The 18,188-nt window shown below is 41.8% G+C and overlaps 1 protein-coding gene across 1 annotated transcript in view; it reads left to right on the top strand.

Moving 5' to 3' along the window:
- Window positions 1–18,188, top strand: part of Vwa8 (von Willebrand factor A domain containing 8) — a 341,953-nt gene that overhangs the window by 32,000 nt on the left and 291,765 nt on the right. The window lies entirely within an intron of this gene.

Genomic DNA, 18,188 nt, shown 5'->3' with positions numbered 1-18,188 from the left:
GAGGTGGACGTGTAAGACAGTACCTGACAGTTAACGTGATGTCTGATGAAGGGTCAGTGGGCAGGTGCAGGTTTCTCTGTGCTTTGGAGGGCTCAGTGTTGGCCGTGTGACAGCTGGTACCAAAAATGCTGTATCTACTGACCACTCCTCCTGGAGTCTGAGTCTTAGATCCTTACATTTCCTGCCTTGTGAGTGGCCCTGCTGAGTGTGAGGATTAGTAAGGGTTATTATCTTGTTAAGACACCCCCAAAATACTCTTGTCTTCATTCAGTCTTTCTTTAAAAAGTAGATCTGGGCTGGGCATGTCAGCTGATTACAGTTAAGCTCCAAAGTTTAAGTATTTCTAAATACAAGATTCTCATGGTTGCTAAAAACTGTGAGCCGCATGAATGTAGTAAGAATTCAGCTGAATATGATAAAGCTATACCTGGAAGAACCAAGGAATCTTCCAGAGGAAAAGTCAAATCTCAAGGAGTATTTGGTGTTATTCAGCTTTTAATATATCAGCTGTGCTATGAATTTCATGTGCGCTCTAATAGCTTCTAAGCTATTTGGATACAGTCACGTAGGCAAGGTTTCCTGTTTCCAGGCCTTCTGCTTTTCTTTTTTAGCATTAAAACCAGGTATCTCCTTTAGCTAACATCCAAGGACAAAGCATTTCAGATGACCACTAGTCTCCTGAATTAAGGTAAACACCCATATGGAGACAGACTAGGAGGCAGGTTAGGTACATAGCCTTGCTTCTTGTGCAAATTAAGCTCCATCCTCTCACAGCCCAAAGTGGCAGCCTTTAGCAACTTACTTAGAACAAAAGGGCTTTTTGCGTACCAAGTGCAGTGAAGCTATGGGACAGGTTCCTAGCTCCGAGCAGAGTTACCAGAAAGCAGCAAGGCAGAGTTTGCAGATTGTAGGTGTACAGAGACTGTTCCAGAGAGGAAGGAGGAGGAACGGAGATAGAGGGGATGAAGATGACGAGGACAAGACATAAAGAACTTAGAGTTATGAGAAGACAGGAGGAGAAGGGACAGAGGAGCTAAGTATGAGCACAGAATTGAAGCTGTGTAGATAGAATCTTGTCTCAGAGGAATAAAGTGAATGGACTGTAGAGCTCAGTGCCTTTAGATTCATTCCTCAGATTGTCTCCCTGCCCCCACACGGTTCTTAGCATCTTCCCCAGGACTCTGGGAGAAATCTCGGGGATCTCAATACCTCACCACACCCAACCCAGCAGCAGAAAACCCACCACAGTACCTTCCTTACATACTTCCAGACCTTACCATTTTCACAGAACCTTTATGGAATCATCTTTAAAAAATCTTGTTTGTGTTATTTGTAGCTTGCTCTTTGAAATTTACCTGAAGACTTTGTACTGAAAGTTACAGGGTAGCCTTTAGATGGCTATTTGCTTTTGCTTGCGTTTGCTGTCTGTCTGTCCCTGTTCTCCATGCATAGTACCCTCGCCTGTCACCTTTTGCATATCAAGAAGGTGGTAGCATATGTTTTGCCTAGTGGTAAATTGTTAGTGGTCTCTACTATTTTAACTGTACCCATTTGTTAGATAAAGATGGTTAGATGTTGGACTTGGAAAGGGAGGTGTGACTAGGCCAACTAAATCTTCAGAAGGGTCTGCACAGGCAAATGGGACAGCTACATGATGAGCAGACAGTGTATGTTTTTGTACACTTCATGTATTCACATACTGTGTTTATGAGCTTTCTCCCCCTTTCCAAAGAATAGTTCCAAAATGGGAAAATTATAGTTCTTTAGTTTCACTGTTACAGAATTGATGAGAGATTATGGCTTTAGGTTCTGAGGGAGTTTTGAAGCGTTTTCTTTTCTTTTGGAGTTTTCAAAATATTTTTTGGGGGAGATGCTTATTTGGTCAAGTGCCTGAATGCAAGCGTAAGACCCTGAGCTTGATTCCCACATAAAAGCCAGATGTGGTCTGTACCCCAGTACTGGAGAGTGTGGTGGGTGGAGATAGGTGCATCTCCTGAGCTCTCTGGCCAGTGGAGCCAACTGAGGCAGTGCAGGTCCACAGAGACCCTGTCTTCAAAGTGTAAGGTATCGACAATAGAGTAAGACACCCAGCTTCAGCTCCAGCTCCACATGCACATGTACATACACGCACATGTATACACGCACTATACACACATTGATAAATAAAATACTTTGGAAATGGTGTTTTTTGGTTTTTTTTTTTTTTTGAAAGTTTGATACCTGTTTTTTTCTCTCTGTATTTATGCTTCAGTTTAGCTCATTCTAAGGATATTCTTTATCTTTTGGATAGCTAATATTTAAAATGCAGCATGAGGTGATTGGCTTTGTTGTAGAAAGGAGCGTTACCAACTATTCTCTGGAGCTTTCCTTACTACCTGGGAAAGTCGAGCACAAGTTAGAGATCAGAAGACTTAGGAGGGCGAAGCCCAGACTTCCTGATTTCAGCTGAGTTCCTGTTTACCTTCTTCTCAAAATGTCCCTGGGTCTTCAAGGTACGCTCGCTCGCTTTTCCTTGGAATTAACCCTGCAATGGATGGAAGCACGAGATACTGGCAACATCATTTGGAACCAAGCGGTAGGAGTGATGATGCGGAGAAGTGCTGACTTGGCGGTGTGTGGTGCTTTTTACTCCTGTCCTCAGCAGAGTTGGAGAGCTGAGCAGTCAGCACACAGTCGGAGGAAGCAGAGGCACAGTGTCCTGCAGCGACAATAGCCTGCGACTGCCAGGTGGCCTGGACCAGAGCATTCCTAGCCAGGAGCCTGACATTCCGGGCAGACTGCAAGAGAGCAGGAGTGTCTTCTCATGGTGCAGCTGCTTATTTCACAGCCATCCCAGATAATCACCTGCGGACACTGTTGACTTCTCCTCTCCACTGTTTGTCTTCACAGTGTGGGGCACCACGGGCGTCCTTTAGTTCCGCGGCTAGCCAGGGGCCTGCACATCACACACCCAGGAGTGGGATTGCTCCAGTGGTTTATTATCCAGGCCCTGTCAGTCCCTGCCTTTTCCATTAGAACTTCCCCATGGCATCTTAGTCTCTCACCTGCAAGTGCTGGTGTGGGTGATTGAAGCCTTTTGCTGTTTTGTGTGAAAACTGAATCTCAAGGCTTAGATGAAGTCCGCGGGTGTTTTTTAAGATATTCTTTTATATTTTGTGCTTGAAATTAAAATATTTTGTATCAAAGAAAGTACTTCTTCCAGAGCCTTTGAGGTGGTGCTCCCCAGGTAAGAGGTTTTCAAGAGATAACTTTAAACCCACCACAGGGCTGATCCTGATTCCTTGCATAAGCTTGTTGCCCCTGCAGTGAGAGCTGAGGTCATTTAAGGTATCTGGACACACCAGACTTTTATCCAAGCAATTAGGCTCCAAAGATTTTTTGTAAGAATTACATACAACATTATGCTTTCAAAATGGATCACAGGATTAAAGACTTTTTTCTCTTTAGTTTATAAATAATTCAGAGGTTTGAGAAATTCATCAATGTCGTAAGTGACAGAATGACATGGAAAAACGATGTGAATTTTGTGTCAGTGTAAGTATTGTAGAGCAATCACTGCAGCTATTGGCCACTTTTAATAAATTAGTCAAAGGTTACACAAAGGGGAAGCATTCCCTAAGCTGCTCTTTCTTCACAGAGGCGGAGATTGAGGAAATGTGAGAGAAGCAAGGCCTCCAGTGCTTAAGATCCTGTTGTGTTTGTTTACTCATGTTCTTAATTGATCTCTTGACAATTTTATACATGTGTATAGTACATTCTGGTCACACTCATCACCCCACCCTCAGAGTCCTCTCCTTTTCACTGTTAATCCTGAAATTCACCAGAGAAAAACCAGTTCCACCGTTTTGGCCAAGTTAAAGCAAGCTTTTATTAAAATTCTGAATACTCACCAAGATGGAATTTGGTCAGGACCACCACCTGGAAACTTTCCAGCTGAATGGCCTCTAGACACATGTTGCTAGGGCTTCTATGGACAAAACCCAGAGGCCGCTGTACTTTTCCATGAGGCTTTATTGTTATTTTCCAAGAACTACGGCTCCCTAAATCCCAGGGTGTTACTGGGTCCTTGGTCAGGTGGGGCTAACACTCACCAAGCCTACCTCCTACCAACAAGCCCCCTTCCCACTATCTTCTTTTTGTTTTGAGACCCACTGAGTTTAACCAGGACCACCCTCATGGGCTTGGGTGTGCAGCTTTTCCCTGTGAGTTCAAAGCCACACTGGAAACAGCCAGGCATGGTGACTCACGCCTTTAATCCCAGGAAGTGATGGCAGAAAGCAGAAAGGTATATACGGTGTGAAAACCAGGAACCAGAGTGGTTAAGCTTTTAGGCTTTTTTTTTTTTTTTTATGGTTTTTCGAGACAGAGTGTCTCTGTGTAGCTTTGCGCCTCTCCTGGAACTCACTTGGTAGTCCAGGCTGGCCTCGAACTCACAGAGATCCGCCTGCCTCTGCCTCCCGAGTGCTGGGATTAAAGGTGTGCGCCACCACTGCCCGGCTGCTTTTAGGCTTTTAGCAGCAGTTCATCTGAGAGGCTTCCAGTCTGAGGAGACAGGATCAGCTGAGGAATTGGCAAGGTGAGGAAGCTGTGGCTTGTTCTGCTTCTCTGATCTTCCAGCATTGACCCCAGTACCTGGCTCCAGGTTTGTTTTTATTAATAAGACCCTTTAAGATTCATGCTACAGACCATGCCGTGTGAGAAGACAGCATCTCATGAGCCTTCTCTCCACTGTCAGACTCTTCAGTCCTTTCTACCTCCTCCTCCATGATGGTCCTTGAGCCTTGGAAAGGGTGATTATGGGTGTTCCATCTGGGGCTGAGCACTCCAAGCACCCTGACATATATAAATTTCTATTTATCGCTATATGCCATAAAAGAAACTTCCGTGACCAAGGCTGAGGGCATGTGCTTTACTTTTAATACTGCACAGTTGCCTCTTCTTACATAAGAATTTGTGAATTACCTTTCAGAATTTCTTTTTTAAAGATTATTTTATCTTTGAGACAGTCTCACTATGTACCTGTGGCTGGCCTGGGACCTGCTACATACATAGTTCAAGCTGCCCTTCAACTCAGAGCTCCTCCTGTCTCCTAAGTGATGGGATTAAAGGCATGTGGCACCACACCCAGTTATATGTATTTTTAAATTTATTTTTATTTTTAATCATGTGTATATGTGTATGTGTGGGGGCCACGTATGTGTAGGTATCTGCAAAAGCTAGAGGTAGCTGATCTGGAGCTGGAGTTAAAGGCAGTTGTGAGATGTCTGACATGGGGTGCTGGGAATTGAACCCAGGTTCTTCTGGAAGAGAAATACATGCTTTGAACTGCTGAGCCATCTCTCCAGCCCTAGCTAGCGTATTTCGTGGGATAGACTTTCAAATAGAAGACTTAAATTAACCTTTAAAATTTTTGACTTTGTCACAAAGTCTCTCCTTGGACTTGGTGTAAGCAGTCTTTATCCAGTGCCTAATTTTTCTTTAATTTTATTTTGAAACATATTGTAAGACAGATTACATTTTTGATATATTTTATCACTTTATTTTTCACTTAATTGATCTTATTGCTTTCTCAGACTTTTATCACAAATTTATAATTAAAAAATTTTCTTAGTGTATTTTTAATTAATAAATTGAAATGGTATGCTATTCAACATATTTTCATCTTTTTATCTATTGGAGAGTGACTAAGTTAAGCTAATTAATATGTCCATTACCACACACACACACACACACACACACACACACACACACATTTTAAATTCATCTATTCTTTTTACATCCCAGCTGCAGCACCCCACCCCCATCTTCCCCTCGCAGTCTCTCTCCCCCACTCACATACATTTAAAATCTACTCTCATAGCCATTTTCAAATATATGGTACTGCGCTGGCTAGTTTTATGTTAACTTGACACAAACTGGAGTAATCTGAGAGGAGGGACCCTCACTTGAGAATGAAGCCCTAGGCAAGCCTGTAGGGCATTTTTTAAATTAGCTACTGAAGTGGGAGGGCCTAGCCCATTGTGGGTGGGGCCATCCCTGGGCTGGTGGTCTTGGATGCTATAAGAAAACAGGCTGAGCAAGCCATGAGGAGCAAGCCAGTAAGCAGCACCCCTCCATGGCCTCTGCACCAGTTCCTGCCTCCAGATTCTCACACAGTTTGAATTCCTGTTTTGGTTTCCCACAACTGACTGTAATTCAGGATATGCAAGCTAAATAAACCCTTCCCTTCTAAGGTGGTTGGTCATTGTGTTTCATCACAGCAGTAGAAAGCCCATCTAAGACTAATTGTCATCCTATAGTCAGCATGTTTTATAACTTATCTGAACTTGTTCCTCCTGATATTTTGTACTCTTTGACCAACATGTCTCCAATGCTCTCTGATTTGAGATGTACAATTTTTGGCTATGATCTCTGGATCTGCCTGGCAATTTGGCCATGGTTAATGACCATGTTTAAATGAGAAAATGAATGCAAATAGAAAACCCTTAACTTAAAAACAGCAATTTAAAATCCATATATGTGAAAGAGAATTACATGTTTAATATACAGATATTCCTATAAATTGGTGAGAAAAATCATGCAACCAGTAGAAAGTAAGCCAAGGATCTCAGTAGACACAACACAGAAGAGGAATAAATGGCCAGTGGGTGTGTGAACAGTGTTCTAAGCCTGTGTGACAGCCAGCGAGCGGCAAGTTTCCAGTTTTCATACATCACCTTGACCAGAGTTGAAAACTGTCATGCCAGGTACAGTGTCCAGGAAATGGCATTCCATACATCGCTGGCAGAAGTATTAGTTCCCATGGCTTTCCAGGAGAGTTGAGATGACAGCCGCTATTAAAGTAAAAAAAAAGAGATTACCTCTCAGACTTCCAGATCGGAGTAACATCTGTTCTCACCAGTTACACTGAAAGCCTGCTGGGTGTGGTGGTGCATGCCAGTAATTCCAGTTACTTAGAAGACAGAGATAGGATTAAGAGTCTGAGGCCAAGCTCAGCCTGACGATGCTGCCTGGCCAGCAGAACAACTTCAGATAGCCCTGGGAACTTGTCTCAAAGCTGCATCAAAATAAATGGGGGGGGGGGGTTGATAGATTAGCACAGGTCTTAAACCTTATCAGAGAAGTTATTTCATGGTGGGTGGTGGTTAATGCAGAAACTGAGCAAGCCATTGCAGTGCTGTGAGCATGCGTTGGTGCAATGCTGAGCACAAATGGGATGTCTACATCACTTTGCCCCAAGGCTCAGGGGCCGTGTTAGAAGAGGGGGCAGGAAGATTGTAAGTGCCGGAGTTCGGAGGAAAACAGCGTTCTTCTGCAACACACACTTAGGAACCAGGACTCAGATGATTTGAGCTGGATCTAACCTGAAAGCTTTCCTCATGTCCTGCTTCCATGGTACCAGAAAATACCATGCAAACTGCCAGGGGAGGGAAGTAATTGATAACCCTACTCAGCTGTCACACCCATGAACCACAACAATGATCAGCATTGGCAAGATACTCATAAAGGTGCAGATGTTAGTGAGTGTTGTCAATGACCATCTAATTGGGCCTTATTCCCATTCAACAGGAGGGAAATCATGTTTGGTACTAGGAACCTAGCCAACCTTTCCGAGCTAGCGAGGCCATGGAATTTATAAAAGAATTTCCTATGGCCATTTTACTAGACCAGCATAGTTCCTAGTTGGATGTTACCTCTTATCCTTTATCTACAGATAAGTGTAGCTACCTCCTCTCAACAAAGAAACTTCCCTTTACAGCGAATGGGGACCATCACGGAAAAACACCTCGGGGTACAATGCAGAGATCAATAGATCATGGGGAGGCCAGCCCCAGTGGATACATCTATATCACAGCTCCTGCGTCTCTGGCTCAGAGAACATTGAGGAAGTGTGGACAGATTATAAGAGCTAGAGTCCCTGGAAGTCTGCACCAGTCTTTCCTAGAAATGGCTGCATAAACCAGACTGGAAAATGGCAATATCAATAGACATGCTAACACAGAAGGGGGAGAATTTTGTGGGGTCCCACAACTATACAAAGAACTATAGAAAACTAACCATTACTGGGAGAGGGAGAATTAGCCTCTTCCCCAGATAAACCCCCTTATTGGTTATCCAATAAAAAGTGGTCAGCACTGAAACCATATACACACAGCAACAACAAAAAGACTCAGCAAATTGCATTTGTATATTTGTGAACATACACACACATATGAAATAACAATCACAAAGAAAAAGAGGCTATCGTCTTGAGAGTGGTGGGGCAGGGGATGGACTGGAGGGAGGAAAGGGAAGGGGAAAGTGATGTAATTCTATTTAAAAAAAATATATTAAGAAAACCAGTGTCGTCTGGACCTGCCAGGACCAATACACTCATGAATTCACAGTAGCTGTGGTTGTCTGCATAGGACCTGCACAAGATTAAGTCACAGCAGCTGTGGTTATCTGCACAGGACCTTGTAGATGTAACCGTCTTGTTAAATAAGAAACATAGAGCCAATTGCAAAGTTAAAAGCCCAAGAGGTCAGAGCAAAAGCTAAGAGCTAAAAACCTTACCCTTCACTGCTGCTGCTGTCCTCCTCAGCAAGAGCACTACTTCCTGTGTGTCTGTCTTTTTACAGACTTTCTGTTCTACCTTCTCATCGGTTGTAAACCCAACCACATGACCTCCTCGTCACTGACATCTATACAGACCTCCAGATCTTCTATGGTTGGTATTAAGATTAAAGGCGTGTGTCTCCATGCTGGTGGTATCCTTGAACACACAGAGATCTGCCTGTCATGTGATCGGGATTAAGGGTGTGTGCTACCACTGCCAGACTTCTGCTATGGCTTGCTATTAGCTCTGACCCCCAGGCAACTTTATTTATTAACATACAAATAAAATCACATTTCAGTACAAATAAAATATCACCATAGGACCTGCACAAGATTAAGTTGTCACAGCAGCTGTGGTTGCCTGCACAGGACCTGCACAAGATTAAGTCATCACAGCAGCTGTGGTTGCCTGCACAGGACCTGCACAAGATCAAGTCGATCTCATAGTGTGGAGGAGTGAGAGGCCAGGGGCTCATGAGCTCCAACTTCTGAGACTGTATTGTCGATGGCTTCTGGAGTAGGGACAGTCAGTGTTCTTCAAGGCTTCTGTCAGGTCAGCCATGCTTCAGTGGACAGCCCCACATCCATGAATATATGATCTTGGTGGATTATTAGTTAAAACACAAAATTGAGAAGGGATGGGAAGAAGGTAGACCTGGGAGGAGTTAGGAGGCTGAAATAAGGGTGAGTTTGATCAAAGTACACCATATGAAATTCTCAAGGAATTAATGAATGTATTATCTTTAAAAGTAGGGTTGATGTTCTAGGTCAGTGGTAGAGTGTATACAGTATGTGAGGCCCTAGATTTAATCTCTGGTACTAAGACAAAAAAAAAAAAAGAGAGTTTGAGGCTAGTTTGGATAAGAACCTCATTGCCATAAATAGATACACACACATGCACACACACAGTATGCGTCTTTTGACAGTTTCTTTTTGGGAGCGGTCTATTCACTGAGGAAAAAATCAGCACATACAAAGGTTTGTATGTAATAATATATATTTCAAGATTTTAGAGTTTTGGGTAGGAACAAAAATTAACTGAGTCCATCAATAGAGGAATAGTGAAATGATTATTATGTATGCATTTTACGGAATCATCTATAGCTATTAAAGAAGAAAAAAGTTAGATTTACATCTGTGAATCTGGAGAGACTTCATAGTGTTATTGTTAATCAAAAAGGTGCCCATTGAAAAGCAGCATAGAGCAGCTGAAACTTTTTTTTTTTTAAGATCTTCTGTCCATCTGTTTGGAGTGCTCCTAACTTAGTTTTCCTTGCAGGGCTTGGTGTAAGAGTGAGACTCAGGAGGGAAAAGTCTGGGGTAAAGAGCATGCAGTTGACACACTTGAGGGGTGGTTGCAAGCCCGAAGTTCTCCTTAAGACAGGGTTTGCTAAGTAGCCCAGGCTGGCCTGTAGCTCAGGCTCCCCCTGCCTCTTAAGTGCTAGGATTATAGGTATGCACCACCATGCTGACTTATGCACTCATAATTTTCTAATAGATAACAAAAGCTCTATGTCTAAAATACAGATTTTATTAAAGAACGGCTATATTACATATTTTAGCTGCTTTTTTCTGTAATCTGAATCATAAAATAATTTTACACTTTATATTTGAAGAATTTGAGCTTGTTTAACAAGATTTGAAACTTGTTGGTTCTTCTGAGATCCATGTATAAGTAATTATGATTCTTTCCTTTATGTTTTTGGTGGTGGTTTTGTTATGAATGTGACACCAAGGCAACAATGTCGCCAGCAAATTGTCAACTCCTTATAGAGAAGTACTTTAGGGGGATAGGCTGTGAAATTAAGCTGAATATTATGTTATGATGAAAATATTCTGATGTGGGTCACCTGCCATATTGCTACTTTTTTTTTCTTCTTCTAGCTGTTATTATTGTATAAAACAGATTTTTTTTAAAGTAACAAAACTTTCTGTTACTGTTACAAAAATGAATACAATCAACATAGAAGGCCAAGAAAGCTCAAAAACACCAAAATATAGAATCCCAATTGTGCTGTAAGCCCGACTGTAGCACCGAGAGTATTTTACTGTGTGTTAGTCCAGTGTTTTGTTACTAGGTATAATGGAGCAGGTTGATATTCAGAGGGTGTAGTTTGTCAAACTCTGGTGTGAATGAGCAGGAACTATTGCTGTGATCAGAACTCCAAACAGGCAAATCTGTAACTCAGAAAGGCTTTTTGTATCTTTTGGGTTGTCTAGAGTTCTGTATAAGTGGAATTATATTATGTTCTGTCTTCCATATGTGGCGTAGAGTAATTATGTTGAGATTCTGCCATGGTCATGTTTTAGTAATTCATTCCTCGTTTTGAAAAAAATATTATTTAGTGGATAGGGGTATCAAACTTGCCCACCTCCTGATGGACATTTAAAGTTACTACTGTTTTTAAGGCTTTTAGAAATAAAGCTGGAATTATGGGATTTTAGGCCAATTGGTACTTAGCTCTGTTTTTATTTTTTTTTCTGTTTAAATCAGGATATTTGTTTTTCAGCTATAGAAATGTATTTGTCTATTATGAATTTTGGATATTAATCTCTTATTCTCATATATGTTATTCGTATATACATTTATAAATATACTCACACACCTTGTGCATTTCCCCTACTCTGTAGGCTGCCTTTTCACTTTGTTATGTTTTAATTTTTTTCATTTAGAAGAATTTGCTTTGATATAGGCCTGTTTATTTCTTTCTGGTTTGTAGCTTTAGTGTGACATCCCAAAAGTCATTGCCAAGGCCAGTGTCCAGGAGATTCCCGCCGTGTTCTCTTGCTTTATGGTTTTAGGTCCTTTATTTGTTTTGAGTTGATTTTTGTATAGGCTGTGAAGTAAAGCTCTGGTTTCATTCCTTTGCATGTGGAAATAGTTCCCCCAGAATCATTTGTTGAGAAGATCATCTTCCCCCCACCATGTCCTCCTGGTACCCCTGTCTCGTAGTTAAACATGTGTGTGGACTTATTCCTGTGCTGCTTATTGTGTTGTACTAGACTACAGTCTGTTTCTGCACCAGTGCCATGCTGTATTGATTCTGTCTTTCTCAGATGTAGAATCTAGATGTATATATGCCTGTGTTCACATATGTGTGATAAGAACTCTGAGGGGGACCATGTGGGTGGAGAAAGAAGGTAGGCAAGAGGAGATAGGAAGGATGTGGAGATAGCAAGGTACAGACAATGATACATATATAAGAGGGTATTGTAAATAAAGGCCAATATTTTGTATACCTGTTAAAAATACAAAAGAGGAAGAAAATATACTGTATGTATTATTTTGTGCCGATATTCACAAAGGAATATGTTATGGAAATGTTCTTATATCAAATACTTTATAAAGTTTGACTTTAAAACATAACTTTTTAACATAATTTACTTATATGTGTGGTGATAATTTGTTGTACGCTAATAAAGCTTGCCTGAAGATGAGAGGACAGAACTAGCCACAGAATTAGCCATACAGGGCAGGGCAGTGGTAGCACATATACCTTTAATCCTAGCACTCGGGAGGCAGAGATCTGTCTGGATCTCTGTGAGTTCAAGGCCACACTGGGCTACATGAGATTGATCTAGTCTAGGAGAGAAACAGAGCCAGGCAGTGGTGGCACACACGCCATTAATCCCAGCACTAGGAAGGTTGAGATAGGAAGTGAAATGGCTGGGCAGAGAAAGGCATGTAAGTTGTGAGGAGACAGGAACTAAGAGCCTTTTGACTGAGGACTCAGAGACATTCAGTCAGAGGATTCATAGAGCTGGCGAGGTGAGAAATGGCTGTGGCTTGTTCCTTTGTCTCTGATATTTCAGCATTTATCCCAGTAGCTGGCTCCGAGTTTTTATTGTAAGACCATTTACGATTCATGCACCTATGTGGTTAAAATGTTAAGACAACATAAGATGTATATTGAGAAATCACATTCTCACCCTATTGCCTTTCATAGTTCCAGGAATGTCTCCTCTTTGTATTTTGTATTTCTATGCAAATTCTAGGGATTATGTGCTCCCTTCACAAACAGTGGACAGCGTGACGCTTACTCATGTATGGATATGCTGTAATTTACTTAATGTACACTGATGGGTTTTTATGATTTTTAAGAAAAGCCTCGTCTGTGCTGAACATTCATGCCAGTGTTACACTTTCTACCCAGCTTTGGTTGCAGCTGTATTGGTTGAAGACTCATCAGCTCACCTCGTGGGACAGTGGCTTTATATACATTGAGGTTTTATACACGGATTGCTTCTTTTGGCATCTTGAAGGACCATATTATCCTCATCTTTGTGTTCTTGATGCTCAGCATGTAATAGATCCTCACCAAATAGAGCTGTGGGAGTTATTTTACTTTTTACCCATCTAGTCCACGTAGCCTATGTTGTAAATAATGAGGACTTGGGCTTTGAACACGTCATTTTGTATTCCCCCCCCACCCATGTCCTCACCCTTGCTGTCACTGCCTCCACGGACAGGTTGAAGCAAGTAAGTAGGTGACATTTTAGTCGCGTGTTCAGTTGCAGTGAGGAGGGCCACTGTGCTTTCTTTACAGTCTCTAAGTATCTTGGAGAATGACCAGACCCCTGGTAGCCTGGATTTAGGTCCTTCTGAGTAATTTTTAAAAATGTACATGAATTTTTTGCTTGAATGTATATATGTGTGTACTGCATGCATGCCTGGTGCCCATTAAGGTCAGAAAAGGGTGTCAGATCTCATGGAACTGTAGTTACAGGTGGTTGTTAGTCACCATGTGGGTGCTGGGGACTGAATCCCAGTGCTCTAAGAGCAGCAGTGATAGTGACCACCGAGCTAGCCTCTGTGTATTTTTATGGGGGTGATTGTGCTGAGTACAATGAGACGTCACTGGAAAATACCTAGCGCAACCTCTGAGGCTTAGCCTGTGCTAAGCTCTGTGTCCCGGTCTCTGTAATTTCTTCCGAGTGCACTCCTGGCCCCGCAGGTAATTTGAGCGGAAACTCAGTAGCCTGCTTGTGTCCACTTTGTCTACACTGGACTTGCTGTCCAGACGTCCAGCAGGGAGGACTTTGCAGGTGAGGACAGACTTTTGCACACTGGGTTTTCACCGACTTGGACTAAACACGGTATTTTGGTAGCTGTAGTGCTCATGGTAGTCCTGTCTGACAAATAGTAGCTTTCTTTGGGGAGTGAGAAAACTTAGACCCAGAACGGTCCAGATGCCTGTCCAGGGAAGCCGAGGACAGGACAGATAGCCACAGCTAGGACTGTTTGGTTCCAAATGCTTTTTCTCTTCACTATATTATATTGTTTTTCAGAATAAAAAATAGTTTTCAAGGGTTTATCGTGAGGGAATTTGAACTGTGCTTAATTTTAATTTTGTCTTCACATAGATGAGAAATGGGCATCTACATAGGGAGAAAAAAATCATCATTCAGAGTTCCCTAATAAAATTAGTGTGAAGTACTTGAGTATGACTGCAAAAGTAGTCAAAAGTAGTTACGACTTTATTTTTAGAAAATGCTGGATAGGGCTTTCGTTAGCAATGTAACTCAACATGACCCAGATGTTTTATCTTTACAGGGAAAGGACAGCCTAGACTCTAAGATCCACTAAGATCCACCAGGCTGTTCTTAGTGGACTCCTGGAAGGTAGTGAGGGCATCTTGTGCCTGAAGTCACAGCTAGGGGTTTCTCTCATGCAAGGACCTGTTTACATTAAGTTATGCATGGCAGTTTGGCAGTTTATTTTGCAGATGTTCGTAATGTACAGTCTTAAATCTTGCTTCTATTTCTGGCATGCTTTTAAGTATGACTCATGTTTTCTTGAGGCTGTCCTAAAAATATTGCTGGTCTGAAGCATTAATGTGAAATCCACCACAGGCATCACACAGCACTGCATAATACTTGCCTTCTGTAGGGTAAGGCAGCTTCCCAGCCAATTAAAGGTGGAAGTGCTTTTAAGAAGGTGCTGCACTAAAAATACCAAAAGGGAAAGTGGGAATTTTGTGGAAATGTAATGTACAGAAATAACAGTGACTTTCAAATTCTAATAGAGGATGAAGCATATCATTAATGTCATAACAATAACAGAAATAGGACTAATGGTCAGAACAGCATTTGACGTAAACGCTAAATTTGATGTAACCTGGTGGTAGGGAAAGTCTTGAGCCTGAGGGTGTCAAAAAGCTTTTGGAAGGAGGTGGTGAGATGGCTTCCTAGGGAAAAGTGCCCTCTGTTGAGCCAGGCACCTGAGTTTGAGTCTCAGAACCCACACAGTGCAAGGAGAGAACCTATCCGTGCAAGCTGTCCTCTGGCCTCCACACATGTGCCACCGCACACTTAAAAATGAATGAATGAATGAATGAATGAATGAAGAGAGAGAGAAAAGAAAGAAAGAAAGAAAGAAAGAAAGAAAGAAGGAAGGAAGAAAAGAAAGAAAGAAAGACAGAAAGGAAGGAAGAAAGAAAGGAAGAAAAAGAAAGACAGGCAGGCTTCTGGCAGGATATGTGAGACAGGAGGAGCGGAATGCAGGCTTTCGACTTGAGCAACTTAATTCTGATTCGGCTCTGACTTAGTCAACTTTATACAAATGGCGATACTCTCCAACGGTGATTTTCCCTTTGCAGAATGGGAGTGAACTTGCATAGCATTTGCTTTACAAGCCCTTGATCTGTGTGCTTAATTTAATTGTCACAACTCTGTAAGTACAATTATATCAAAAATAGTCAGGGAAACTGGACACCAGGAGCTTAAATGATCTGATTAAGGTTACACAACTAATAAATATCAGAATTGGGATTTGAACCTAGACAGTGTAGCTCAAATCTGTCCTTACACAATGCTGCCTCTGCCACCTAGGCCTGCTGTGAGATCTAAATGAGATACAGTGAAGAAAAATCACTTGTGTATTTATTTGGTACATGATAGGCAAGCAATGAATTGCAGCCAATATTGCTTATATATTTTGACACAGTTTCACACCACAGAAAATAGGGCCCTGGGAATTGCACATACTCCTGTGAGTGCTTATGGGAGTATCACGTCAGTGTGCTGCTTGTGTGTTGAGGATCACTGGCTTGAGAGGCAACTGGCAATCTCAGCAACACCTTCATCTGCTCTGGACTCTCTGGTGTTCTTGGCACTGATGATGGTGCCATCACCCCTGCTGATTAACCAGAGTTAACCAGCGTGGAATAACTAAGGAGGCCAGCCTAGTTTTTAGCTCTTATCATCGTCCTGCCTCAGGTGGTGGGGATACACGTGTGTGAGCTACCACATCAAGCCCTATTACTGGGGGAAAAATAAAAGTAGGGAAACCTGGTCTTTGAGAAGACGTGCGGAACTAACGGTCAGGCACCAGAGTCAGAAACCACTTAGGATGAAGTGAGTGATGAGCCCCCGTCCCAGGTCTGTTGTAAGCACAAGACTGGAAGAGATTGCTCATCCTAACTTGCCTTCCTAGCAGTTTCATCCTGCAGAAGGTTGGGGAGACTGAGAGCAAGTGTATCTCAGGGCTTAATTGTGATTAATTGTAGAGTATTCATTAACAGTGCTTAAGCAATAAGAATAAATATAGAGCATTCTCAGTAAAAATGCCATTGGTCTCTTGGGCAGGATGGACTATCTTGGATATTACAATTAGCATCACCGTGATAGTGTCTTTGATCACTCCTCACTCTCCAAAACCTTGCTACCACATCAAGCGCTAATACTAGGGGAAAATACTGTTATTGGGGGAAAAATAAAAGTAGGGAAACATGGCCTTTGAGAAGACGTGCATAATTAACTGTCAGGCACTAGATGTGATTATTTTTTCACTCAATTATATATCTTTTAAAGGTTTGGCGTATTGTTGGAAGTAACCATTAAATGGATTTCACTTAAATTTTTTTAATATTTGCTTGTATTATAATAAAATCCCTTGGGGGTGGGACCCAGGCCTAAGCATGAAGGTCGGTTATGTTTGGCATGTCCCCTATATATACAGCTTGAAGATAGTTTCAAACACTCTTTTTAGTGCCTTTGTATTTTGACAGTGACTTGTTACATGAAGTTGAGTGTGAAATTTTCCACTGTGGTGTGACTTGGACACTCAGAAAGTTTCACATTTGGGGGCATTTCAGACATCAGATTTTCATGTGAAAGATCCTCAACCTTTTGTAGTAGTTTTTTCAGTTTTTGTTCTTACACAGTTAACTACTGTGTGCACGAACAGTCTCTTCCAGTCTGTGCTTACAATAGACATGAGACGGGGCTCTCGTCACTCACTTTTTTTTTTTTTTAAGATTTATTTATTATGTATACAGTATTTATTTATTTATTTATTAATTATGTATGCAGCATGTATGACTGCAGGCCAGTAGAGGGCACCAGATCTCGTTACAGATGGTTGTGAGCCACCATGTGGTTGCTGGGAATTGAACTCAGGACCTTTGGAAGAGCAGTCAGTGCTCTTAACCTCTGAGCATCGCTCCAGCCCCTCTCATCACTCACTTTATCCTAAGTGGTTTCTGAATCGAGTGCATTTTATCCACTCTCTTGTCTTCTGTGCTGTTTGGAGCAGTACTCTTAAGACTTTTCTATTTTTCCTTTTCTTTTTATAATGGGATCTCATTATGTACCCTGGCTGGCCTGGAACTCACAGAGATCCTCTTGCCTTTGCCTCCCTACTGCTGGGGTCCAAGCATAACAGCCACTACTCATCTTAGAGTAGCTGTGACTCTCCACAGACACCCTCCCCACACTGGGGCCTGTTGACCTTCTCTCAGAGGAGGAGGAGGCGGGAAGGGTCATCAGCCCCTCCCCTGAGATTCCAGCCAGCCCTTCCTTCTGTGTTGTTCTTCCATATGTGTATAGTCCTGCCGGATGATGTGGTCTTCAACTGCTGGAGTGTATAGAGAATGGAGGTTAATGAAGTGGGTGAGCTCTGTCTGTAAATCAGTGAAGAAGTCATATCCATGTTGAGTGGGACTTCTTGGTATTGTGGGGACCACTCACATTCCTGTAAATAACTTCACACCCATCCTCCAGTAAGTAAAGTCAATAGACTCGTTCCGTCACCAAACTGGACGTGGACAGAACTATTCGTTTGGTCTGTTATTGATGAGTCTATTGTGAGTAGACATTTGTCTACACCTTCCTAGGAAAAGCTCATGCACCAAATGATGCAGAGAGTAGACTTGAATTATAGATTCCTCTGGGTGTCTCCCAACCATTGCTACTTTAGACTAGTGCAGACTCCCGCTTTTCATGATGTAATGATCCCTATTTGTCTGGGATCACCGGCCATATCTCCCTTTGGAATAAAAAGGTTAGGCTTTGAAACTGATAAAACAATGACACTAGTTCCTCACTCATCTATAAAAAGCACTTTGATTCCTTTAAGAATACCTATAGATGATTATACCAGTGTTCTCATGTGCTTTGAAATGTAGGATATATGACCCTTTGATGTCTGTTTGATATTTTTTTCTGTTTTAGCATTGATAATATTTTAATATGAAACTGAAATGTTGGTATCATTTATACTCTATCCACCCAAATGCATATTTTCAATACATAATCTACATTATTTGGTGATTTATATAGTTATAAACGTATAGTAAAGCTATGATTGT

Source organism: Peromyscus eremicus, chromosome 9, assembly GCF_949786415.1.
Source record: "Peromyscus eremicus chromosome 9, PerEre_H2_v1, whole genome shotgun sequence".
Lineage (NCBI taxonomy): Eukaryota > Metazoa > Chordata > Mammalia > Rodentia > Cricetidae > Peromyscus > Peromyscus eremicus.
Note: the sequence above shows the minus strand (reverse complement) of the source record. Positions and strands in the feature narration are given on the sequence as shown.